At 31.8% G+C, this 24,261-nt stretch overlaps 1 protein-coding gene across 3 annotated transcripts in view; it reads left to right on the plus strand.

Annotated features, from left to right (window-relative positions):
- LOC112691936 (transcription factor AP-2-epsilon) overlaps positions 1-24,261 on the plus strand; it is a 165,749-nt gene that overhangs the window by 58,646 nt on the left and 82,842 nt on the right. Inside the window, exon 1 of one of the 3 annotated variants that reach the window (XM_025566400.1) lies at positions 20,506-21,065. The exons of the other annotated variants lie outside the window; for them this stretch is intronic. The gene's annotated coding sequence lies outside the window, so the exon portion shown is untranslated. Of the gene's footprint in view, positions 1-20,505; positions 21,066-24,261 lie in introns of those variants that run through there. 3 annotated transcript variants of the gene reach the window in all.

The raw sequence follows: 24,261 nt of genomic DNA on the forward strand, positions 1-24,261 counted from the left end.
ACAACTGCATAAACGTATTGGTACAAAATGTTATTTTGTCGGGTGTTCGTAATGTTTATCGTACATTGTATATTAAATAACATAACAATAAAAATTAAATACATTTTTTAATATTATTATTATTCGTGCAAGCAAACGTCAAATAACATACGTTCTACACGTTTTCAACATTTGATTTTGTTTTTACAGTAACGACAATGTAATGTTATCAGACGAAGCAATTTCCATAAATTATTTCCCCTCGTCTGGAAACCATTGTTATGTTATATTAATACCAAAGTTAATAATTAATTTAAAATAACAACAAATAATTATTTTTATTATGGTAATACTCTTAACTTCTCTAAATTTTTCTTTGATATTATAATTGTGTTAGAAATACAAAACAAATGTATCGATGTATTTTTTTTTTTTGTTACTCAATTTACGTCATAAAGATACAGACATATGTTCATACACATATATATATATATTTGTATATAAGTATGTATATATTTACAGAAATAAATGTATAAAAACCATAAATATTATTTCATTAACTATTCGTTTTTCTGTGGGAATTAAACCTTTTTATTTTCAACATCGCAGAGCATTGTTTGTAAACGCACCAACACGTTGAAATACAAAAACACGTATAGCACTAATACGTTATTAGTACGTTCTGTTGGTAATTGATTAGGTATAATTTAATTTTTCGTAAAACAGAATATTATTTATATGCTGTAAAATATAGTATAATCTTCACCGCAGTTTGTCTTTCAATAGAATAATATTCTTATAGATTGTTAAATGTAATTATCATTTTAAAAGATGTATACCAGCATGGGGTTGATTATTTAAAAGCGGTTTACGTTGAGAAAGGGTGAGAAACCGCTACTCTGACTGTTTTTGAACACTATTTTAATGTATGTACGTTTATAAATAAATAATCATTTCTCGATTGGCGGCAGGGAGTAATAAGCCCGAGTATATTTATTTCAATTAATTTTTAATACGAGCAAAAATCGTGAGAAAAAAATTGTTTGATATTTTTAATATTTAACAATAAATAACGAACCCGGAGCTTACTGGTGGAAAGTCCTAGGCGGACGGTTCCAATAGATAATGGCGTAGGGAAAGTTGTGCTGGTTCCAGTAATTTATCATGTAAGGAAAGAGGGGAAGTCCTGCAAAACATGGGCTCTCCATTAATGGGGGTTGACGTAAAGCTAACCACCTAACTCATAAAGTTAACTTGGTTTTGAAATAAAAAACAGCAAAGCCTCGGATGAAAAATAAATTGTAAAAGTTTAGTTTAGGAACATGGCATGTACGTAGGATGTATGCAGCAGAAGCAATGACGACAGTACTGCCCACACTGCAGAAATATCTGTGCGAAATAGTAGCTACACAAGAGATTAGATGGACGAATGTAGGGAACACTAAACTTCGGGATGCGACTATATTCTATAATAATTGTATAATCATTCAGAAGAATTCGAAGCAATAGTTTTAATACAAGGAGATGCCCTATCACCGACATTATTTAACATTGCTCTAGAGGAGGTTATAAGGAAGGTCTAAGAAACAGCGAATGGTGTCAGTTTCAATGGTAAAATCCAAATACCATTACTATTACTAGCCTTCGCTGATGATGTAGTGATACTTGGGTAAAATTAAGAGGACATAAAAAACACTACAAAGGAGCTGATTACCAGAGTGCTGAATATGGGGCTAATGATAAATGAAGGGAAAACTAAATACATGATAATTATGAGAGGTTATCAACTCCACCAAAACAGAAATTTGGACATTGAAAATTATTGTTTCGAAAAAGTAGAAAGCTTGAAATATCTGGGAGTTGATATAAATAGTCACAATAATTACCATGAAGAAATAAACCTGACGACAAAAGCTAGAAACCGGTGTTATTTTGCGCTATAGAAAATCTTCAGGCCCAAGGTTTTATCAAAAAAATCAAAAATGCGATTATACAAAGTTTTAGTTAGACCAGTAATTTTATATGCATGTAAAACGTGGCCAACGTCAAGAGAACGAAAGGAAACTGGCAGTTCTAAAAAGGAAACTCCTACGACGCATTTTTCGTTCTAAAAAAAATGAACAAACCGGTGAATACGGAATACGATCCAATAAGGAAATTAATGAATAAATTAAAACCTATGGGGAGGGAAGACATTATACAAGCACTTAAAGGCAGAAAAATAAGTTGGCTTGGACTTGTATGGGAATCGAATGGCATAAAATATCGACGATAGTGTTTCATTCTAATATTTCGACTGGATTCCACAACGATCGGTTCTAATTTCCTGCGCGTTCCAATTATTGGATTTCCGAGATCATAGGTGTGCGTTAACCCCATCCGTACCTAACCGTGCCATAGATATTAAGTGTATTGGTACACTTTAAATTATTTATATTGTTTTCCGCTACGATCGAACCGCACTGAAAATCACAATATATCGTACTGTTATCCTCTCCGCTGGTCGTTTAAGACGTTCCTCCTCCTCCTCCCCAACCCGGTCCCGTTACACCCATATAGGTACGCACGTAACATTTTGGGTTTCAATAATGTTTTAATTGGTCTATAAAAACCACGTGGCCCTTAAGATTTATTATACATTGCGTGCATTTAAATTGGTTTCAAGCCCGGTAAAATTTATTCATGAAACACACTGTATAAACGCGTTCGCTGCCGACGCGGGGTATGCGCGCGCGCTCGTGTGTGTGTGTGTGTGTGTGTGTGTGTGTGTGTGTGCGCGTACACGTGCGCGTATTAATACAACACATATATACCTACACCATACGAATGCAATTTCGAAGGTTGTAAACCCATTATCGGCGTACGCACCAATATCGTATGAAATATATTTACGCATCGGTATACGTTCCCATGCGTTATATTTATGATGATCTTTACGGGTGTGCATTTTTTTTTTAATTCTACTTGGCTTTCGTTTTCATTTTCTTTTTTTTCATCTCAAACCGCAGCACGACCTTAGATTAAAATTGAATTACCAAAATCAGTGCACACGGACCGCGTGTAACGTACGCCGTTGCGCCTGTCATCCCGAAACACCGGGACGACTACATCGAACGTTGATTAAATTGTCATCAAGCGATAATTGCTGCTTGCCACGGCAACGGTTTTTTGAACATTAAAACACATTTTAAACATTGTAATTGTGACCCCAGACAGAAACGTCTGTTGCGGCGTATCATATATGCGAACAGTTGTAGCTCGTAAGATTAAGTACGGTAATGACGGATTAATTTACGAAATTAATTAAAACTATTTTACAGGAATACCCGGTGTATGTACGTAGTCGGATGAATAGATTATCTTTCGTAAAAAAAAAAAATTAAAAAAAAAAAAAACGCATTTATTATCCACTACATTACAACAATGGATAACTATCGTTTGACGAATGTACGTTTTGATGTCTAATGGACCGTAGCTGCGTAAAGATAATAGCGGTATGATTATATAATTGTACAGAGGCATTTATAATCGCTAATCATTAAGATGATATGCGTACACGCTTAGTACTCGCCATTAAATGGGTACGTATTTTTGATGTAGTTTTTCGTGTAAATAAATTGTACACGCGTAAAGCGTTTAAAAACATTATTCTAACTCCGCAGGTCCACTGTTATCAATTGTTACGCAATGTCTATTTACCTGTTGGAAGGTTTTTTTTCTTTCTTTTTTTTATTACTTTTAAAGTACATATTGTCGTAGACACAAGGTTTTGACTTATGCTTCTTTGTGTTACTCGGGGTAGACTTAAGTTCTTATGCGCTTTGGATCATCGCACCATTAAATACGCTACGGCTACGTCACGTTGAACAAATAAGGTACCTAATTAAAACATCAATTGGGTTTTCATTTGCATATACTCGCCATTTCAGAAACCTATTTAAATGAAGCGAATACTATTTTCAATATTTTTTATGCTTCCATTCGTCTTGGATCCGCTCTTTCTTTTTTTTTTTTTTTTTTACCAAACAACTGTTCGCTTACATGGTGTATTACGGATATTGTTACGTTTCTCCGACCGCTGGGAGCAGTACACATCTATTTTCACGCATGTGCATATCGGACGATTCGCTACGCGCCTACAAAAACATGTATTGAGACTGTGCTCGCGAGCGCCTGTTGGAAATCCTTCGCATACCGCGATCAATCTTAATCTCGTTCGGAACGTTTTCACTAAAACATAATAACAGCATAACGTGCCGGATCATACGCGTATTCGAACGGGTAAACGGAACCTACAGTTACTGCCATAGTCTCCGTAACGATGGAATTGCGATAATTTTCCGAACGTTATTGTACCAGCAACACACATTAGGTGCATGCAAATTCGGATCCAATGATCCGTTTTCATTTTTTTTTTGTATTTTTGTATTTTTTTCCAAACGGAGGGTGCGTTTCAGTAGGTTTTTCGGAATGCACTAAATAATATATTACGTATAAGTTTATTCTTACAATATACCTACGTGTTTTTTTTTTTTTTTTACGGCTACATCGTCGTAATACCTAATGTCCTGGAACGCGCGCACGTATTTCAGTCGATCCGAGGAAACGGCGTATAATTTATCGGCTGCCGTTGAAATCGCCAGCCGGTCGGCGGCGGCTTATCATCGATAAATCATCCGTCGTCCGGACAATATAATACGCGATAGTAAATTACCGTCGGTCGTCGGGGTGGTGACGAGGGGAGATAAGGAATATGAACATATATTATATGTATAGCGCTACGGCCGAGAGATTGATACGTGAAGTATTCGGATCATCGGTTCTTCTGTTGTTTTATTATTATTATTTTTTTTTTTTTTTGGTACCATGTTACATTATGCGCCAAGATTATAATAATAAAGAACAATTTGAATATTTTAAAACCATAATGTCTGACCCGGGGGCACGTGTCCTGCACCTTGACGTGGTCTCGTAATTAGAAATTTAGACTGTTGTGTAAAACAAGAGAACGGAGACGGAGATATTATATATTATGTTTGTACGGCTAAGGCGAGCAGGGTGGAAAAAAAACACCAAGAGAAAATGACGATCGTCCGTACTATATTTACACATATATATATATATATATGTAATAAATATATGTGCGTGCATGTGTGTATATAGTTTTTTTTTTTTTTAGATAATATTATTATTAAGATTTTTCATTGCGCGCGGTTCCAGGCTCGACGATAAATTCATCCTGTCGGTTGTAAATTAAAACTCCATTTTTCTAGATAGATACGAACCGCGCTCGTATAACCCGACCCTATGATGGACCTACTTTTTTTTTATATATTTTTTCCAATTTACCATACAGCCGCCGTCCGCGTTAGTTTTGTTTTATTTATATTAATCGTTTGTGTCTTCCTCTGCTATATCTTCGCTGCTGCTGCTCTCATGCCATAATTTCTACAATATATGCAACGAGTTTTTTCTCGTCCCGCGTTGATAAATGTGAGATTGCCTAAGCGTTCATAATACAATATACCGCGCGTGTTCATTTACCTATGTTAATTTCTGTAACCCCGTAAATGAGCGTGGAAAACCAAATTTCAAATAAACAACACGCATAATATACCAAACGAACAATATACAATATTAATATAACTCGATTTAACGAGTAGTATTATTTTTTCTAAAACCACCCACGTTAAAGACAAATTATAAACATGTTTTTTTTTTTTTTTTTTGTACTCCGTTGTTTTTAATCAACATTTTTTCTCCTTTATTAACATTCCAACAATTTAATTGAAATTCCGTGTATTAATTTTTTTATACTACTAACTTTTTACCATTTCAAATACTTTTCGTAGTCTTAGTTGAAATAAACTTTTTCGAGGTGGTTGCAAGTATTGACTATAAGTTTTGTTCAATGCACTATATAGTGTATCCCCATATATATATATATTCCGAAGGGTAGGTGCACCCAAAATATCGTTCCGTGTTTTAACTTAACGATCTACTCGCATTCAAATTCGACGGTTTTTTTTTTTCAACTGGCTTGATAATGATCGCAGTTTGGTCGATGAAAATAGATTTTTTTTACAACTCCCCGTCAACATTTCCATTATATTCTACAAGTTACTAATATTAGAAAATGACTCGTGCGGTTAATTTATTAATCAACGATTTTCAACACTTAGATGAAGTCACCGTACTGAAACGTGAGGAGAACGAAAAGCACTAAGAGATAAAACGTATTTGGGAAATCAGTAACTGTTCTTGCGATTATATATATGTCCCGTGCGGTGCATTCGTTCCGCGGATTTTGTGAGAAAACCAGTGAATTCAATATCAGCGAAATTATGATATAATCGATATCAATATTTGTCATCATCAACGTGGTCGTTGTTCCGCCACCGGTGTTGTATCCGCAGTCAAACGACCTATTGTACGTATGATATACATCCGTTGTATCGGGCAACAGCGGCAGCATTGTCCACTGCGGGAGGTCGAATAAGCGACAAACCTCCCGCGGTCGTGGACTCAACAGGGGCTCTTCTGATCTGTCCGGCCGACAAACGGACTCTGCCGCATGATAAACGTGCGCTCGAACTGTGCACGGTATTAAACGGGTGGTTGTGTACGCTACCGTGTGCCATACTGTAACGACAACGGTGGCAACGATATTATTTACATATTATTTTACCGGCGCACCAACAGCTGTGGCCCCCCCGTGGAATCCAACGGCACGTGCCACGAGAATCCAAACGAGAATCCATACGAGACAAACGCACAAAACCGAATCGCATTCTTTCGCGTACAATGCGACGGTGACAGGTAAATCGAGTCCGAAACACCCATCTCCGTGGTGTACCGAGTCCCGGGGTTGAAAAAAAGGTTCTAAGCAAACCGGATCTCGTGTTTGAAAAAAGCCTATGGAGGTATAAAAGCACCTTTCCTCTCCACTCTTACAGGCTTAGGACTGCTCGTGTTAACAGCCGTAGTTGATAAAATGTACTTTATTGTCTTTGATAATTTTTTCTAATTACTGTTTGTATTTATGCTATTAACTGGGATAACGATTTATACGATATGTTTTTAACAAGTCAAGAAATATTTTTATTTTTTTCATTTTTAACCATTTCTTGTCTCAAAGTATGTCCTCAAGCATATCAATACAATTATAAATATTCGGACGAGAACAGTTAAACATTCCATTTATTTTAGAATGAAATGATTCACAGCTATTTGTTATTCTACGTGTTGTCACTTTAAGCTCAGCCCAAAAATTAGGAGGAAATAAACCATCAGGATCAATATACGTTTTAAAAATGTAATCCATAAATGTCTGTACTTATTTCCTGCAGATTGAATTGCCACGATATCTTCAACTGATTATCTTTATTTGGGCTTGGACAAGGTAAACCAAAAAATATTCTTAGAAATGTTTGTTGTGATTTCTGATCTTGAATTACGCTGGCTAATCCAAGAGTTTTTTTCCGCCAACATTGTCCATGATGGAATCGACACCTTTTGATTTCAATCAAAGACTAAACGTGTCTTGCGGCATTTTGTATAGCTATTTCGAAATGTGAAAAATTGCTTTTCTTTTCAGTGTATTATTAAATTGTTGTCTATTAATTGTGTTTCACGTGGTTTTCTTGTGATTGTAGTTATCAGGATTAAAAATAATAGAATTATCATCGTTCAATTTCAAATAACACTTACATTAATTTAAGTAGCAAGTCTATCGGTGAATATCGTTTTTAAGAAATTTATGAAATCCGAATTTCTGTCCGTCTGTTATAAAATTGTTTTGTTCCGTTCACTTGTCATTGCACCCATGCATCGTGCGACTGCAAGACTATTATTACAACTAAGAAGTTGAATAATTGAACTACAGCTGGTGAATAGTTGTCATGCTCATTGGTATTTGATCTTGTTTGACGATAAAACGGATAAAATAGAACTATAATTTTAGTGATCACATGGGTCTTTCCAAACACCACCGACAAACCGGCAAATCGTTGAACACAATGATTTGTTTACAATAATAAAAAGTAACGGTGGAATATGGCTCATTACACATTGAATGTACTTTTTCTTGTGTAATTTTTAAATTATATTATCATTACTCATATAATAGTATAATATTATATATTATTACTAATATTATAACTAATAAAATTACTATAATATTATATATTATATTATTACTCGGGACTTAATTTATCAAAAACATCAACGTTTTTCGGACTTAATTTTTCGAGCCCAAATATTCATCCAATTATTTAGGACTCAGTTTACCAATATCGAATGTGATTACTGTAAACTTTTCACTTGTCTGCACACGTCTGAACTTAATCGCAATAAACGGTTTGAGGAGAGGCTCATTTGCGCACATTTAACTTTTTTACAACTAGTTTGCGCACAAATATCTATCTAATAATATAGATTGATAATTTGTACTAATAATTCAATTGCTTTAGGTAGGTAAGTCCAAATTTAAAAATACGTAATATATGTTTAAATGAGTCGGCCGTTTTTAGTTTAACAACGGGGTTCGTTGTGAGAAAATGAGTCAATTTTCAGGTAAAAAATGTCGAATGTGCGCAAACGAGTTGTACCGATTTCGATATGATTACACGTTTCTGAAAGAAAAGAAATAGTGTCTGAAAAAATTTAAATGATTTCGGTACATTTTTCAACTGAACACTGATATGATATAATGATAGATTAAGTCATGGAGTCCAAAAACAAAATCCCCCATGATCGCTTTATAATCTCTCTTCCTCGAAATTTGCTTCCCGTAAATCAGTGTGTAAAAATAATTAGTAATATTATTAACTATATAAGTATATGGCTGGTAAACTACATAACATATGGATCATAAAAATATTTTAATCTACCGTGAGCCAGAAACCTTTCATTTACAGTACCTAATTTTCATTTTCATATTGTTTACATACATTTTAATCATTTGTAATATTTCAAAAGTAGATGTATGTTACATTTTGTTCAGTACATCTAGTTAAATTTCTACAGTGCATTCCAAATGATTATCTTAAAATAATGTCTGGCGAGTACAATTTAATTAATTTATTGCTATTGATTAAATTTCAGAAATAGCTTCTAATTATTATTTTATAGTATAATATAGTAAAATTTGATGGATACGCGAAAATCATATATTCTGCAGTTGGTAAACAATAATGTTTCAAAAAAGCATATGCAATTATAAATGAAAAATTATATATTTATATAAATATAGGTAGGTACCTTAATTTCAAACCAATTAGATCAATTTTTTAAGATTATCTTAAATATTTGGTAATATTTCTTAATGGACATTCAATAAAGTAATTATTGAAACACAATACACCTATAGATACAAAATAAAATTTATCACGTTTTCTATAAATATCATTATAAAATGTTGTACAATGACAGTTAAAAGTGTTAAACTATTCAAAAATATTTATTTATAACTTTATATACTCCGAACCTTATATGTATTACTGATCGGCCGAGTATAACTCCATATGACTACTCGATTACTTTTACGAGTATTATTACTTGTTCGTTTTGTAAGATATAATAATAGAACTATATGGTAGTTGATCATAAATTTAATTGGAAAAATGCTATATCATTAGCATAAAATAAAGATTAACAATACAATTATTTTTGTGTTTAAATAAAGTTAAATATGACTACTTATTTGAAATGTTCACAATTCAAAGGGTCCAACTTAAAAATTAAATGTTTGTTTATTTCCATATGTGTGTTTATGTTTTGTAATTTTATTCCACGTGACGACACTGTTACTGTGCCAAGTTGTTACTTCCCTTTCGTGTCCATAGTATTTTACTTTTAATTTCATAGCGCTGACTGATGAAAATAACATGATATGTTTTACATATGGAATTAAAGAATTGGGCGTTACTGTGATAATCACGTGGGTTGGTGATAGGAGGAAAGGAAACGGGTTTAAGGAATTTAACGTAAAACACGCGTGTCGTCTGTCAAATTTAACTGCTGTGGTATACACCTCTAATGACCTCAAGGCAACTAACCAAAATAGCCAATCAAAGACAATAATCCGGTAATAACCGAACAAAAATGATAATAATTATTATGTAAATTACACATTAAAAAATACGTACAATAAATAAAAACGTAATTTCACTTTAGTCATCTGTCAGCGTGTTACATTTTTTATGTCAAATTAATTTAAATTCTGGACTTACGTAGATAATAAATGCAGTATCTAATATATAAAATACATAAACTCATGTCGATGTTTAGGTTAACTCATAGCATATTATAACTCGATAGATAATCATCAGGATTTATGCACAACAGTCTAAAACACAGACTTTTAAATAATATTATAAAATATGAGTACATACATTTTTGATCCTAAACCGATATATCAATATTATATTCTTAAATTATTTGAACTTCATAATATCATACCTTTATCACTCAAATCATGAAAATTGTGTAAAATATAAAATTTAATTTAAATCAGTGTGATTTTAAAATGTATTCAGTGTTGTATATTATATTGTATATTTAATAATTTTATGCAATTCGTGAGATTCATGTTACATCATTGTTCTTGTTATTCACTAGATATTTACAACGATAACATTATCAAACAAATTTCATAAATTATTTTTAAATATAGGTATGTAATAGATAAATTTATTAAAGATATATATTTAATTGAAAAAGAAAAACGAATTAAATGAATATAATTTACATAAAAAGAAAATTTGATTTTCTTTAAATCTTTAAGTACTTATTATGATTATTTATGGAATGTACACGTTATTATATACATAATAATTGTGGCATTCCGTTCGATAATATTGGTAGTTAACATTATCATTTAACTGTAGCAGTTAATTGTCAAAAGCTCTAATCGATATATGTTATTCCTATTTATGAGTATACATCATTATAATCAATATAGGTCATATTATTTATATACAGAGGAAGCAGTTTAATATAATATATTTATGTACAATTTTATGCACTCCGATAGTATATAACTTGGAATTAAGTTGTCCAATAGACATTACAGAGTTTCTCTCAGTGTCTTAGTGTATTCACCGTTGTTCTTCTTAAGGACAAAGGGCGCTTCGTGGACTGAAGAACCATTCTTAATCCACCTGAAGCATCGGCCCCAGTGTTCCTCGTTGATTTCACTTGCAAAGTTCCTCCATGATTTCTTTTTCTCACTTCTTAGTAACTTCAGGAATAAATTTCTCTCCGAGTTATATATTCTTCTTCTAAGTTGTCTGTTCTCCTCGTGTTTATTTATATCTTTAAAGGCCCTTTTCATTTTACTTCTTTGTTCCTGTAGTTCCTTTGTCCACCACGGTGGTCTGGGAATTCTTCTTTGTCTTCTACGTGGTATAGCCTTTGTCCGATGCTGCGGTTAATATTCGCATAAGGATTTCCGTTCTTTCCTCCAGCTCATTTTCTCTGACATCCTTGCTGATAGTGTTAAACTGCTTTAACAGTTCTAACTTGAATTTCTGCCAATCAGCCTTATTGGTATCGTACCTAATTTTGTAGATCATTTTGATTGCTGGGTTCCCTGCTCCGAAGTTGTATGCGATAATTCTATGATCACTCGTTATTACTTCTTCAATAACTTCCTATGAGTGTAACTCATCATTAAATGTCTACCGTCACCAGGGTGACATTAATGTTGTTTTCCCCTCTTGTGCCCAAAAAGGTATATAGTTTATTCCTTTTATCAATTATCCTCAGCTTTTCTTCTGCTATAAATTCCTCTACTATTTGGCCTTTTCTATCCGTTTGCTTGCTTTATCAGCTTCTAGAGAACGCATTGATATTCGCTCCTATTAATGTGCTGTCACCACATACTCTAAGTATATCTTTTAGCTCTTTCACCAAGTTTTCCGTAGGAACTCTGTATTTGAAATATGCCGATATAACGTTCAATGATTTTCCATTTTCTAAGCTTCTTCTTGCTACTGCGAAATTATCACGAGTCAAGTCATTCATTGCCAGTACTATCAGTGCTGGGTTGAAAATTACTATGGCTGCTCCGTGTAGGACGTTGTATCCTCCTCTTTGTTTTACACCTGGAGTTAGGATAATCCTAAAAGGTGTTATTTCCTAGCCTATGAGCTTTCCATATCTGACATATGGTTCTTGTATGAGTGTTATATCCACTTTTTCGTTTCTTGCATAGGTTAACAGGTCTTCACTTGCTGTGGCCGTTTTGGCCATGTTGACCTGTATAATCTTGATTTTTATTCTATTCTCTTCCATTATAAACATAATCTGTTTTTCTGCATCTCTGGATCGTTGCCCTTAATCGTGATGGACAATCTAGATGATACATCGGTTTATTCTTTCCGCAGTTAACACATTTGGGTGTAGCAATACAATTTTTCCCATCGTGTTCTTTTTCCTGCGATGAACATCTCGCACATTTCTGTACCTTAGTGGGACAGTACTTGGCAATATGGCCATATCTTTGATAGATAAAGCATATCGGTACTTGATGGTGAGCTTGTACTCTGCAGTAGGTCATTCCAATATAATATTGCATGTTGATGAGTTTTCTGTAAATTATAGGGTCAACTTCAACAAGCCAGGATACTCTTCTCGACGAAGGTTGTCCGAATGGCGTTCTTTCGGAAATGATATTATATTGATTGACGTTAGTACTTTTTAAGTCTTCATTTTTTCTTATAAGGTTTTCTATTAATTCTTCGGCAGTAAGTTCGGAATAAACGTTATAGATCAGAACCTTTGATTTGGTTGGTGTCTGCACGATAATCGATAGCTTGCTCTTAACTATAGCTTCTCTGGTCGCGAAATCCACCGGTTTAATGTATATGTCTCCTGTATCTTTCATTGTACTTGTTGTAAATAAAGATTGACGGAAAATAAAAGATTTTCCAGCAATGATAAAAAAGAAAACGCAAAGTCAAGTCTAAGCACATTGTGGAATAGATTATGAAAATAACTGTTTCTCATATGAAGATCCATCCATTTATACGTTTATGCACCACAAAATAAAACTTTGAATGTTATATATCAAGAAGTTTTGACTTAAGTTAGTTTAGAATTGAGTAATTTAGTAGAATTCTATAGAATTCTATAGAATCAGAATATTTTGTATCATAAATTAAGCTAAATTATAAAAATGACTAGACTTTAAATAAAGTAATATTTGCATACGAATCGATAAATTGTTTTTAATTCATCGAATAAAAGTACACTGATAATTTGTTGAAAATTAATTTTTCGAAGTGTTGTGCAAAGTCCAGTTGCCTGGTAACCATTCTATGAATTAAAAAAAATATAATGTTTTGTTTACAAAAAAGTACATTAAACATATGCTTACAATCTACATAGTATTGTTTACTTTTACATTTTTGGTCCAGAGATTGAACTGATAGACGGGAAAGTTACACTTATAATCAACTATATGATACCGTATAAAATAAAGATACTTAAATAATATTATTTAACACTCGAGCAAAGCCAGATTATTCAGACTAATATCTTTATAAAAATTAATGCATTATTGCTCGCACACCCACAAATTTATTTGAACTACTTGCAGTCACTTATAATCTTTTGTGTATATTTAATGAAAATGTAATTCGATTCAGGTGAACGTAATGAATTACTGTAATATATTTACCTTAAGTTGTATACGCGAGTATAGAGAACAGAATTAATTCTGGGTGCACGTGCGTTGTTCAAATATACTATGCATCGGACGTTATAACGCGCAGTTATAATTTTTTAATTCGTTTTTGAACGATGAAATTATAATGTTTATATCACATACATACTTAAGAAGCCCAAGATAAGATGTCGCAGGATGTAGATAAAATAAGTATTATTTTTATAAGTGTTATTAAATATTCATACTTAAATACATCAAACACCTAAGATAGATGCATATTGAGAATTTCTTAAAATAGAATAAAGTTCACAAACCATGTGCATTATACTTAAAAGGAAAATAGTTGAATTTTCAAAAATTATTACAATTGTAGTGCAGTGTAACACAAAACATCTATATTCTAATGGTTTTCAGAAAAACATATTATTAATAATTCTATTCGTGACATAATTATAATTATACAAAGAAGAAACGAAAATTAAACTGTAGTCGATTTTTGAATTTGCTTTGTTTTTAATGAGTTACAGCGTTACAAGTAAATGATGCGTTCATAAAAAAAAACCATCAACAAAACGTATTATGAGTGCAAACTTTACTCGATATAAATAATATTGAGTAAAATACAATATGAAGAAAAGGCGCGTGTTGAAAACATTTCGAATGAGAATGATAAATAATATTTAAAAAAAAAAAACACGTTTGATGCACAAAACTTTTGTTTTACAATTAATAACAAGTCTGTTTGTCAGTACCGGTTAGTTAGTGCACGGTATTGTAATGATAAAAATAACAGTACGCGGACAATACAGGTATATAGAAAGCCATAACGATGTGTTAAAGACAATTAAGTGTTTAATAATTAATTTTATGGGTTCTGTTGTTGCGTTAACGATTCATTTTTATTATTATTGTTATTTTCGTTATTAAGTGAAAACATAATACACAACTGCGGTACGAGTAATACAACGGTGAAGTAAATAAAGAACTAAGAAGTAATAAAATAAAATTAGTATACAGTATTATGGGTAATATAAGATATAAATATAATTTTCGCGTGACTGTGGTCCTTCGTATAAGTGGAGGTCCGATTAATAGATAGAACGATCGAGAGAGAGGGGGGAGAGAGTGAGAGAGAGAGAGAGAGAGCTTAGTTTTGTATAGAGATCATAAAATATTATACAATATAGATATTTTTATAGCAATCTGTCTGGGAATATCTACTGCTAATACGAAAGGCTGCATAAACAAATATTATAATATGCATTGGAACAACTATAAAAAAAAAAAAACTAACACTGGTCAACCTTCTAATTTTGTTCTTACGGATAAGTATACAGGATTATTTTCAAATGTATAATAATATAATATGTTCTATGATATGCAATATTCATCAATATTTTGTTTAGTGAAATACTTACTGAAGAAAGGGTTGAATCACCCAGTATTAAAAAAAAAAAAAATTATGAAGTGTTATTATAATATTTATTGTTTCATAGTTACGCTATTAACTTAGAGTAAAAATGTAATTTTTCAATAAAATGAGAACTGTTATGTTTGCAATCACGTAAACTTTTTAGAGTTCAGCCATGACGACTTTTTTTTCCCATTTCGTTCTGTTTGTTTTTCGTTGCAAAATTATTATTTTATTTTCGCATTGAAATCATCATTCATTTTTATTTATTTCTATGAAATCCAAATTCGTATGAATACAAATTAATATAAATACTATTTTTACAATTATTTTATTGTAAATTTTTTTATAATATTTACGAAAAAATATTTATAGAAATACATCATAAATAATAATTAACTACCATGAATTGTGAAAATACTTTTATTTAACTGATTATTATCATATTTATGTTTAATTATTGGTAAAAGTGGTGTTTTTCAAATGTACGATTATTATTTTTTTAATCCCTAACTAATTTAAATGATCACCATTATAATGTATTCGTTTATATCGTAGGAAAATAATACATGATAGAAAACCAGAAATTTAAAAAAATTTAAAAATTTTTAATCTAACTGCATGGAAATGAAAAATAAAATATAAATAGTTATTGGTCTATTTTGAGTTCGTGACATTAATTGAGTTAGTTATTCGTTAAAATATTTTCAATGTTTCCACATGAATACATGCTATTTACTACGTTATGTTTTCTGTGATGACCGTGTACTTTTTACGTACATCATAGTTTAAATGTTAAACGTACAATTTATGTATTACACTTATCTCGTGTGTTTACAATATAAGTTTTAAGGTAATAAATAATAAAAATAATTATTAAACACATTGCCTCGAGCATCATCTGTATTTGTCGATTTTAAGTTTAAGGATACGAATGCTCGGTTCATCCGATCACAACCGATGAACTAGGAACGTAGTTGATACTCATTTGCAAAGTGAATAGGTATTTTATCACATTATCTATTATCATTTTGTATCGATTGTATAATACTTTAAATGCACCAAATCTCGTGACGTATATAGTCGTATCATTATTATAATTACCAATTTATAAAAGTCCATTAGTAATTAATTATTTTTATAACTTACGTACATGATTGGCATTTTAATAAATGAATTTTAACACATTAACGAAGTGATGCCAGGAAATCTATAAAAAAACTATTTAAAATATAAATTATATACATTACCTACAAACTTTAGTTATTTTATAAATTACCTAGTTATTTCATAAAATAACTGATTCAACACTTTAACTGTAATATATACATATATATATATATATATATAAATATACAAAATAAATATTGTAGGTAGAACAATAACTGATCTTAACTATGAACTAGGTTTTATAATTATATTATTAGAAGTTCAAAATTATTTAAAAAAAAATAATAGAGTTAATAAGATTTAATTTTACACCAGTAACAATTAACTAATTCATTTTGATAAATAACTGTATAACAATATGCATTTATATTAAAGAATTTGTGTGCAAACTAGAATTTAAAAAACCTTATTTATATATTATTATTAATAAAAATTAAATTAAATCAAAATTAATATTAATATTAATATCTTTATGGCTGTAATAATAAGTTTATTTTATTTCTTTAAGTTTATATCGTTAAAAAGATCAAACATAAACGACTAAATAAAACTTAAAGATTTAAAATACGGAAATCACAATATAATAAAAACGACGTACTTAAATATTATTTTTGTATTATAAATGTACGAAAAAATCATTACTACAAAGAGAACAAAAATACAAATCACTCATAAATCCATTTTAAAATTCGTGCAGAACAAATAACAACTTAATAATAATTATAAAACTTCCGTCCTTCACGAAGCTATTATACCGTTTGATGTAACAAGTACTCGCATACCAGCCCACACAGTGAACAAAATAATAATAATTTTTATTATTTTTATTATTATTATTATTATTATTATTGTTAAATTGTTATACATTCCGATTTCAACACTTTACATACATTATCAATTTATATCAAGCCATGTAAATATCAAATAATACTAACAATAAATAAATAGTTACCTAATATAATGATGATTATTCTAGATAAAAATCGTCAAACAACCGATAAAAGAATAGCAAGGAAAATAACATGATGATATCGTAGATAAAACAGCAGAAATATAACTGATATTTATATTTCAAAAGTAAATACATGTTTATTAAATGAACTTTCTGATTCACGTGAAAATAGTTTAGAGTACAATTTGAATAATATTGTATCATTAAACGATGTAGTTTAATCATTAGGTACACTTTAATCCGCATGCAAACTTAATGTAATAACTAAATAAAAGTTATTCATTCTAAATGATAAATCTTATACCTAGTGTTTTTTAGTTTAAATTTGGAGCTAACGATTTTCAATATATTTTATATATTAATAATATTATAGAACCTTTCCATTTTCTAAGGTTTCTCTAGTCAGATACCTATTTAAAACTAGTTTTTCGCTATAGATGTACATTTTAAAATGTAATATAACACCATTGAACAGTTAATTTAAAAAAAAATATAGATTTACAATCTTTTCATTCTAAACCGTAGAATATCATAATTACGTGATAATGTAAAATATTATATTTTAACGTTTTTTCTCTAGTCAATTTTAACATAAATATTAACTATAACACAAAAAAATTGCACCATAAATTAAATTAATTATAATATTGTTAAATTACAGTATCATCTCGTGCGAGGACGATGAAAAATCGTTACGAATTACGATCTACGACAAGAGAGAATCTTTGATTATTTTGCTATAATTTGTACATTTCATAAAAAACACGCGACGTCTAATAGCGATTGCCACTCCTCCTTTTGACATGCAAGACGTCTATATAGACACCTCGAAAAATAAAATATACATATATCTATGTATAGGTACACATTTCTCGATAATATTTTAATGAATATTTTATGAAAGTCAATAATATGTATAAAATATTCTATAGATATTACATTTTAGTTAATTAGTATAAATAATATATTTTTAGATGTCTATGCAAATACTATAGATAATTTAATCGTTTTGTTTTTTTCTAATTATTATATGTATTAAGAAGCCTAACAATGTTTAAACGAATTAGGATTTTTGCCTTTGATTAAATTAAATAAGTATTTTAAAATGGTACATTTAAATATTGCATGATAAAATGAAACAAAAAATATTATTAGTTCTCATAATAAACATAATTTATCTAAAAAATTTGAAGTTTGTCTACTATTTTTGAAACACATTATTTTGATTATTCATTATATTACATTTGCAGCAGTAGTTTTAGTCTAAAACTTAAGATAAATTATTTTTCTCCAATTATTATAATATAGTTTACGTCATATACTTTCAAAAGCGGGTATTTTTGGTTGAATTTCTAAATACTCATTAGACACTGCAATGAAAACTAGATTTACAATATTTTAGTAATAATTCGTGTTATAATAATGTGTTAATTATGAAATAATGAGTGAACGAGAGTATTGTATATCTTCTAATTTGCTATAACATAGCTATACTATGTACAGGTAATTATGAAATTGGGTTTTACGTACAGCAATTATTATGATGATATATTTGAATATTGTCAACATAAACAATCATAATAATGCGTGTTACACAGACTTCTACAAAAATAAGATTTTAATGCGTTTTGTATGTTGTGCAATTATTTGTATTGAGTTATGCTGGTTGCGGCAATAATTAACGCAACGGGTTTGGACATATTTATACTCAAGTTTATATTTAAGTGTTTTGATTAAGATGAGTAAGATTTATAAATTCTAAATAAGTACGTTTGAGTTATTGCAAAGTTAAACACTGTAATGTAAAAACAAATAAAGAAATCAAAACGACTATTACAAAATCTAGATAACCTATAATACGAGTACATTAATAAAAACAATTATTAATGTAGCAGTTAAAAATTGCATAAAAGTCGTGGTAGGTATATTATTGTATTTTAGATGCACAATATCGTCTATAAACAATTCAATTCGGTATTTTTTAATGATATTGATTATAACACAGCAAATTTTTCATAAAAAATATGATTAATTATTCCGACTAACATTATTAAAAATTAATATTTTTGTACATTTTAAGAGTTTTTTCGAACGTTCTGCCATTGGGCAGCCTACTAGTACCCCGAAATCAAAATTTCAATATTTTTTAATAATTTTTTTTTTAGAGAGTTAGGAATAGTCATTATTTTTAACTATAAAACTGTTTTTAATACAAATTCTAATTCCCGGGTTTCAAATGTTTACCAATCGGTTACCACTTTTCTATAGACGGTAAAAAAATTACTGTAATTTCGATTTTGTAGCATTACAACGATAGCTGACGGAGTTCCCGATCGTTTGTGAGACACAGTGACGACGTGGAAGACTGCATCACGGTCACGGTACGTCCGCCGCGGTTCGGCAATAAAAAAACTAACGTACGTAATGATATGAACCCATTTCGTTGACATTTTGTGTACGTATCGGAAACAGAACCCACGTGAATTGAGAAAATTTCTCATAGTGGTTACGACATAGTTGCATGACATGGACACGGGGGATGTCGGGTGTGCCGCCCGAAATGTTACGAATGGAGCCCTACGATTAAGTCTACGGGTAAGGAACCCGTGTTTTAACTAATTTTTCTCAAATTAACTGTAAATTTATTCTAAAACTATTCGGTAAAAAACACCTAAATTACGGTACGAGATAGGATTAAGTAAAACGTTCCAAATGTTCGTATAAAAACTTATTACGATCATATTGCAACGGGCTAATACGACTACAAAAGTGCGAATTATAATAAGTAATCGAAAGCCGTCTGAGAAAAAAATATACAATATTCGAGAAGAACGTATTCACCGGGATTAGCGTACCGCGATATTAAATATGAGCTCGACTATAAGTGGGCGGGGGGATCGCGGTCCAAGATCTGCACGCGAATCGATGTTGTTCTCGCGTATCCGCGGCTCGGTCCACGGTACGTTCAGCAGAAATTTCGTTTTAAATCATTTTCTCCCGTCGTGGGCACGGGAACGCGATGAATCGATATGAATAACATTGTCGCGACGGTTCGCGTACGTTTTAAATGATTTCAAAATCCTTACCCGCTCGCGCGTCCTCACTCGTTACGGCGGCGGCGGCGGCGGCGCGTCGCAGGAGATAACCTAACCTGCGATGCGCGTGCAGTGCAACAGTGGACGATGATCGCGGACGCGCGCAACCGGTCTGGACCAATGAGGCGTGGGCGCGGCCGCGCGGCCGACCAATGGCGACCGCGCGGCCCCGGCGCGGCCGTGTAGTGGCTATGAGCCGCGGGCACCGGCGCGGCGTTACCTGATCGTCAGTCGGCCACCTATACGCGCCACCGAACAACCGTAAGCACGTATACACGCGCGCGCGCATCGCTACGGGCCACGTTCCGGGCGAACTCCCAGTTGCACTCTCCGTGTCGTATCGTACTCGTGATATACACGTGTATCCCGTCGTCGTCGTACGCGATCAACGCCGCCGCCGCCGCATGCACCCGTTGCACACACGCTCGATCGGCCCACACGTGCGCCATTAGCCCACCGTACTACCCTTGGGCTCACGTCGCGACCCTCCGGACAAAACCGTACTCTCGTGCCCGCGCGCTATTACCGTAGTCGCGATACGCGTGCAGTGCGACCGCGGGTTTTCCTTTATCCTTTTCGGTTTTTTTTTTTTTTTTGCGGCTTACGAAGTTCTCGCGCATCCGACGTGTTCAGCAAATATCTTGTAAATATTGTCATCGCGGTGCAATACGTATCGCACTAAAAATATCGTATTATTCAATCGTACTAGTGCACCGTTACCAATCGTCGTACACACGCGCACGCACAGACCGCGTCCGATCTCCTGCGATGGAAACTTGATAAATGGTAAAGTACGAAATCACAAACAATATACAAACATATACATATTGAAATACGGGAATAAAAATATCCGATGCCTACGTGATATCGTGCTCGCAGCAGCTTTTTTGCCCCGCGGAAATGCGCTCCGGCCGTGTGCGTCCCTTTAGCGATCTCGCCGAGCGCACGTGCATACATTATTGCGCGCGTTTCAAAACGATTCCGATAATCCGGGGCTATTTACCCTTCACATACGTGCTATATCCGCATTGTTTACAATCGATATCCATATATTATAAGCGGTTTTTTGAATTTCGTCTAGACCACGGTAAACAAGCGGATATCGACGTCAAATCGTTTTACCTACACAACATGCGAAATGCACGAGTATAACGTACAATGTTTACTTTAAGCGTTTTTATCGTCTGGTCATTTATCAGGACTATATTCGTGTTCCGATCACATTTCTTCGCGGAATCGTTTTTACCACGTTTAGAAATATACTCATGAAATTAATATATTTTTTTGCGATTCTGCAAATTATCCATACGGTAGACATTTTCATTATGACGGATATAATATATAATATCATGAAGAGAAAATCGTTAACTTCAAATTCGAGTACTGAACATACATTAGTACGCCTTGGATAATCCGATTTTTATGTAAGGGCTGCATACATAAATAAAAAGGCTGTAACAATAGATAATGATAGCGTAATACAAAAGTTGTGATAGTTATTCAAACATATCGCTTTATATAGGCATTAGTATTATACTATTATGGTTGTTTGTATACATTTATATTTATAATAATAAAAATAATTTTTAAAAAACTATTATATTACAAATGTATACAAAATATATGTGTATATAAGTTGGTATAAGCATAAATTAATGATTTTTCTATTGAAGTATACGAATTAATAATTTTTTCCTATGTATATATAAATGAATATGTGAATATTTTACGTGCGAAAATATGCACTACACATTGTATTGTTGGTTTCCATATCCATACACGTAATAATATATTCTCACAACAATTTTGATTTTCCTTAAAAATGATTGTTTATTATTATTTATAAAATGTTTAACGGATATAAATGTAATTAATAAATGTAATGTAGGTAAACTGTGTATTTATAAGTCGGATAAAATATATTATTTATGACGGATAAATATGCTATTAAAAAAATGAGTTTTTATAGTGGGTTTATTATGATGATTTGAATTAAATGTACAAAATAAGTTTTTTCTTTAAAAAAAATTTAAATACTCTAAATACTAATGGATAATAAATTAGCAAACAATTAGTTTAAAGCATGTGAACCGTACACATAAACTTTATTCGTAAATGTAGGCATAATGTCTTAATATTTACTAAGAATAAATTTACTTAATGCTCAAAAAAGTTCTTAGAAAAATGTAAGAGAAATGTTTTAAGAAGAATAAATACAACATTTATATTTTGTAAACTCAATTTTTATTAGCTTATAATATTACTATGTTTTTAGCTGGTTTAGGGTCGTATAGTTCAATATTGTACGCGTATTATGTAAATGTGTTTACGTGAATATTCATTATAATTGCAATGGTCGTTTGCGTTTTAATATCTTCGGAACACTCTTAAACTTTTATATTGGTTAACAAGAATAATATTAAGAAAACTGATTTAATCTTATAAAGATTCAAATAAATTCACTTAATAAACTCACTTGACTTAATATTTAATACAAGTTTTACTCTTCAGCTATAGTTGTACCAATATCTTTATTACTCATATGTTTAATCAAAAGAACCGTCAAACCGTACCGAAATACTGTAATTGAATAATTAATATTCAGTGGAAATAAATCAAATTCTGTTCGCGGTAGGCATATCAAAATTAAAGAATACACTTTAATTTACCTGTACTGTATACGTAAGCCATGATCGATTTGTTGATTTCGAAACCAGTTGCTATAAAAATGAATTAAAGAGGTTCTCCCTATAATAAGTAATACTTTTGTTCTATATCGTATAATAATTGACGTTTTTATTTGTTAGAAAAAATTCACCATTATCGGACATGAAATTAATAAATAATAGCTACTGGTTTGATGACGTGTAAAACATTTTTTTGTTTGTTTCGTACAATCCCCAAAATTATAACGCGGTCGTATTGGATAAAATCAATGTAACAAGAGTAACTATCATCAGTTCAGCCCGCATAGTATAATCCAGGGATTCTTAAACTTTTATAAACACTGTACCCCTTTTAATCAATAAACTTTTTTGGGTATCCCTTCTTAGTTAGAAAAACTAAAATAAATATAAAAAGATGTAAAAACTAAATTATATTTTTATTTCATTAAAAACTAATACACAAAAAATGTTAAAAACAAGAAGAGCTTACTTTCAAAAAAAAAAAAAAAAAAAATTAGTGACAAGGATTGTCATGTTTTTGTCGGCACAGTTGATCAATATTGGATTCTAATTTAGTTGAATAGTCAATCTTAAATCATCTTCAACGTTTAACTTGTTTCTATATTTACTTTTAAACTCGAATAACCTTTTCCACATAAATAATTTACATTTAAAAGTTTTTCGGCCAGGCTCATACCCCTTAAAAAATCTCGAGTACCCCCAAGGGGTACGCGTACCACAGTTTGAGAACCTTAGAAATACTATGATCTATCACGTGTACAGTAGTAATTGCATTGCAGTGTGGGCGCGATGTACACTTACGCGCGAGAATGGTCATGGAATCGAACACACAGGGGTTTATTCGTATACATTTCTTTTGTATATATTGCGCATGTAATTATGGGTAATTTCTTTCGTGTTCGCTGTGCAGCATCATCATCACGTATAATTTACGTGTACGGCATACACACGTACGAACAGAAGCAATGACATACACACACACACACACACACACACACACACGCGCGCGCGCGCACACACAAGTACACACACATTAATTTATATTTTTATAGAATAGCATCTCGGGTGCGCTGTGATTATTTAATAATGCCACCGGGTTCCGTAGACGGTCGAAATAATAGGGCGAAATGATAATACACATCGCGTGTCAGCTCCTCGGATATCGTATTATTATCATCGTAGGCAAGGGGTGTGAGAATAAGTAAAAAAAAAAAAAAAAATGTGTCATTATATCGACGGCAATAATTGGAGCGACCAATTTATACGCGGCCGATCAGAATTAACGAAAATACAAA

This window comes from Sipha flava, unplaced genomic scaffold (assembly GCF_003268045.1).
Source record: "Sipha flava isolate LNK unplaced genomic scaffold, YSA_version1 68_pilon_pilon, whole genome shotgun sequence".
Lineage (NCBI taxonomy): Eukaryota > Metazoa > Arthropoda > Insecta > Hemiptera > Aphididae > Sipha > Sipha flava.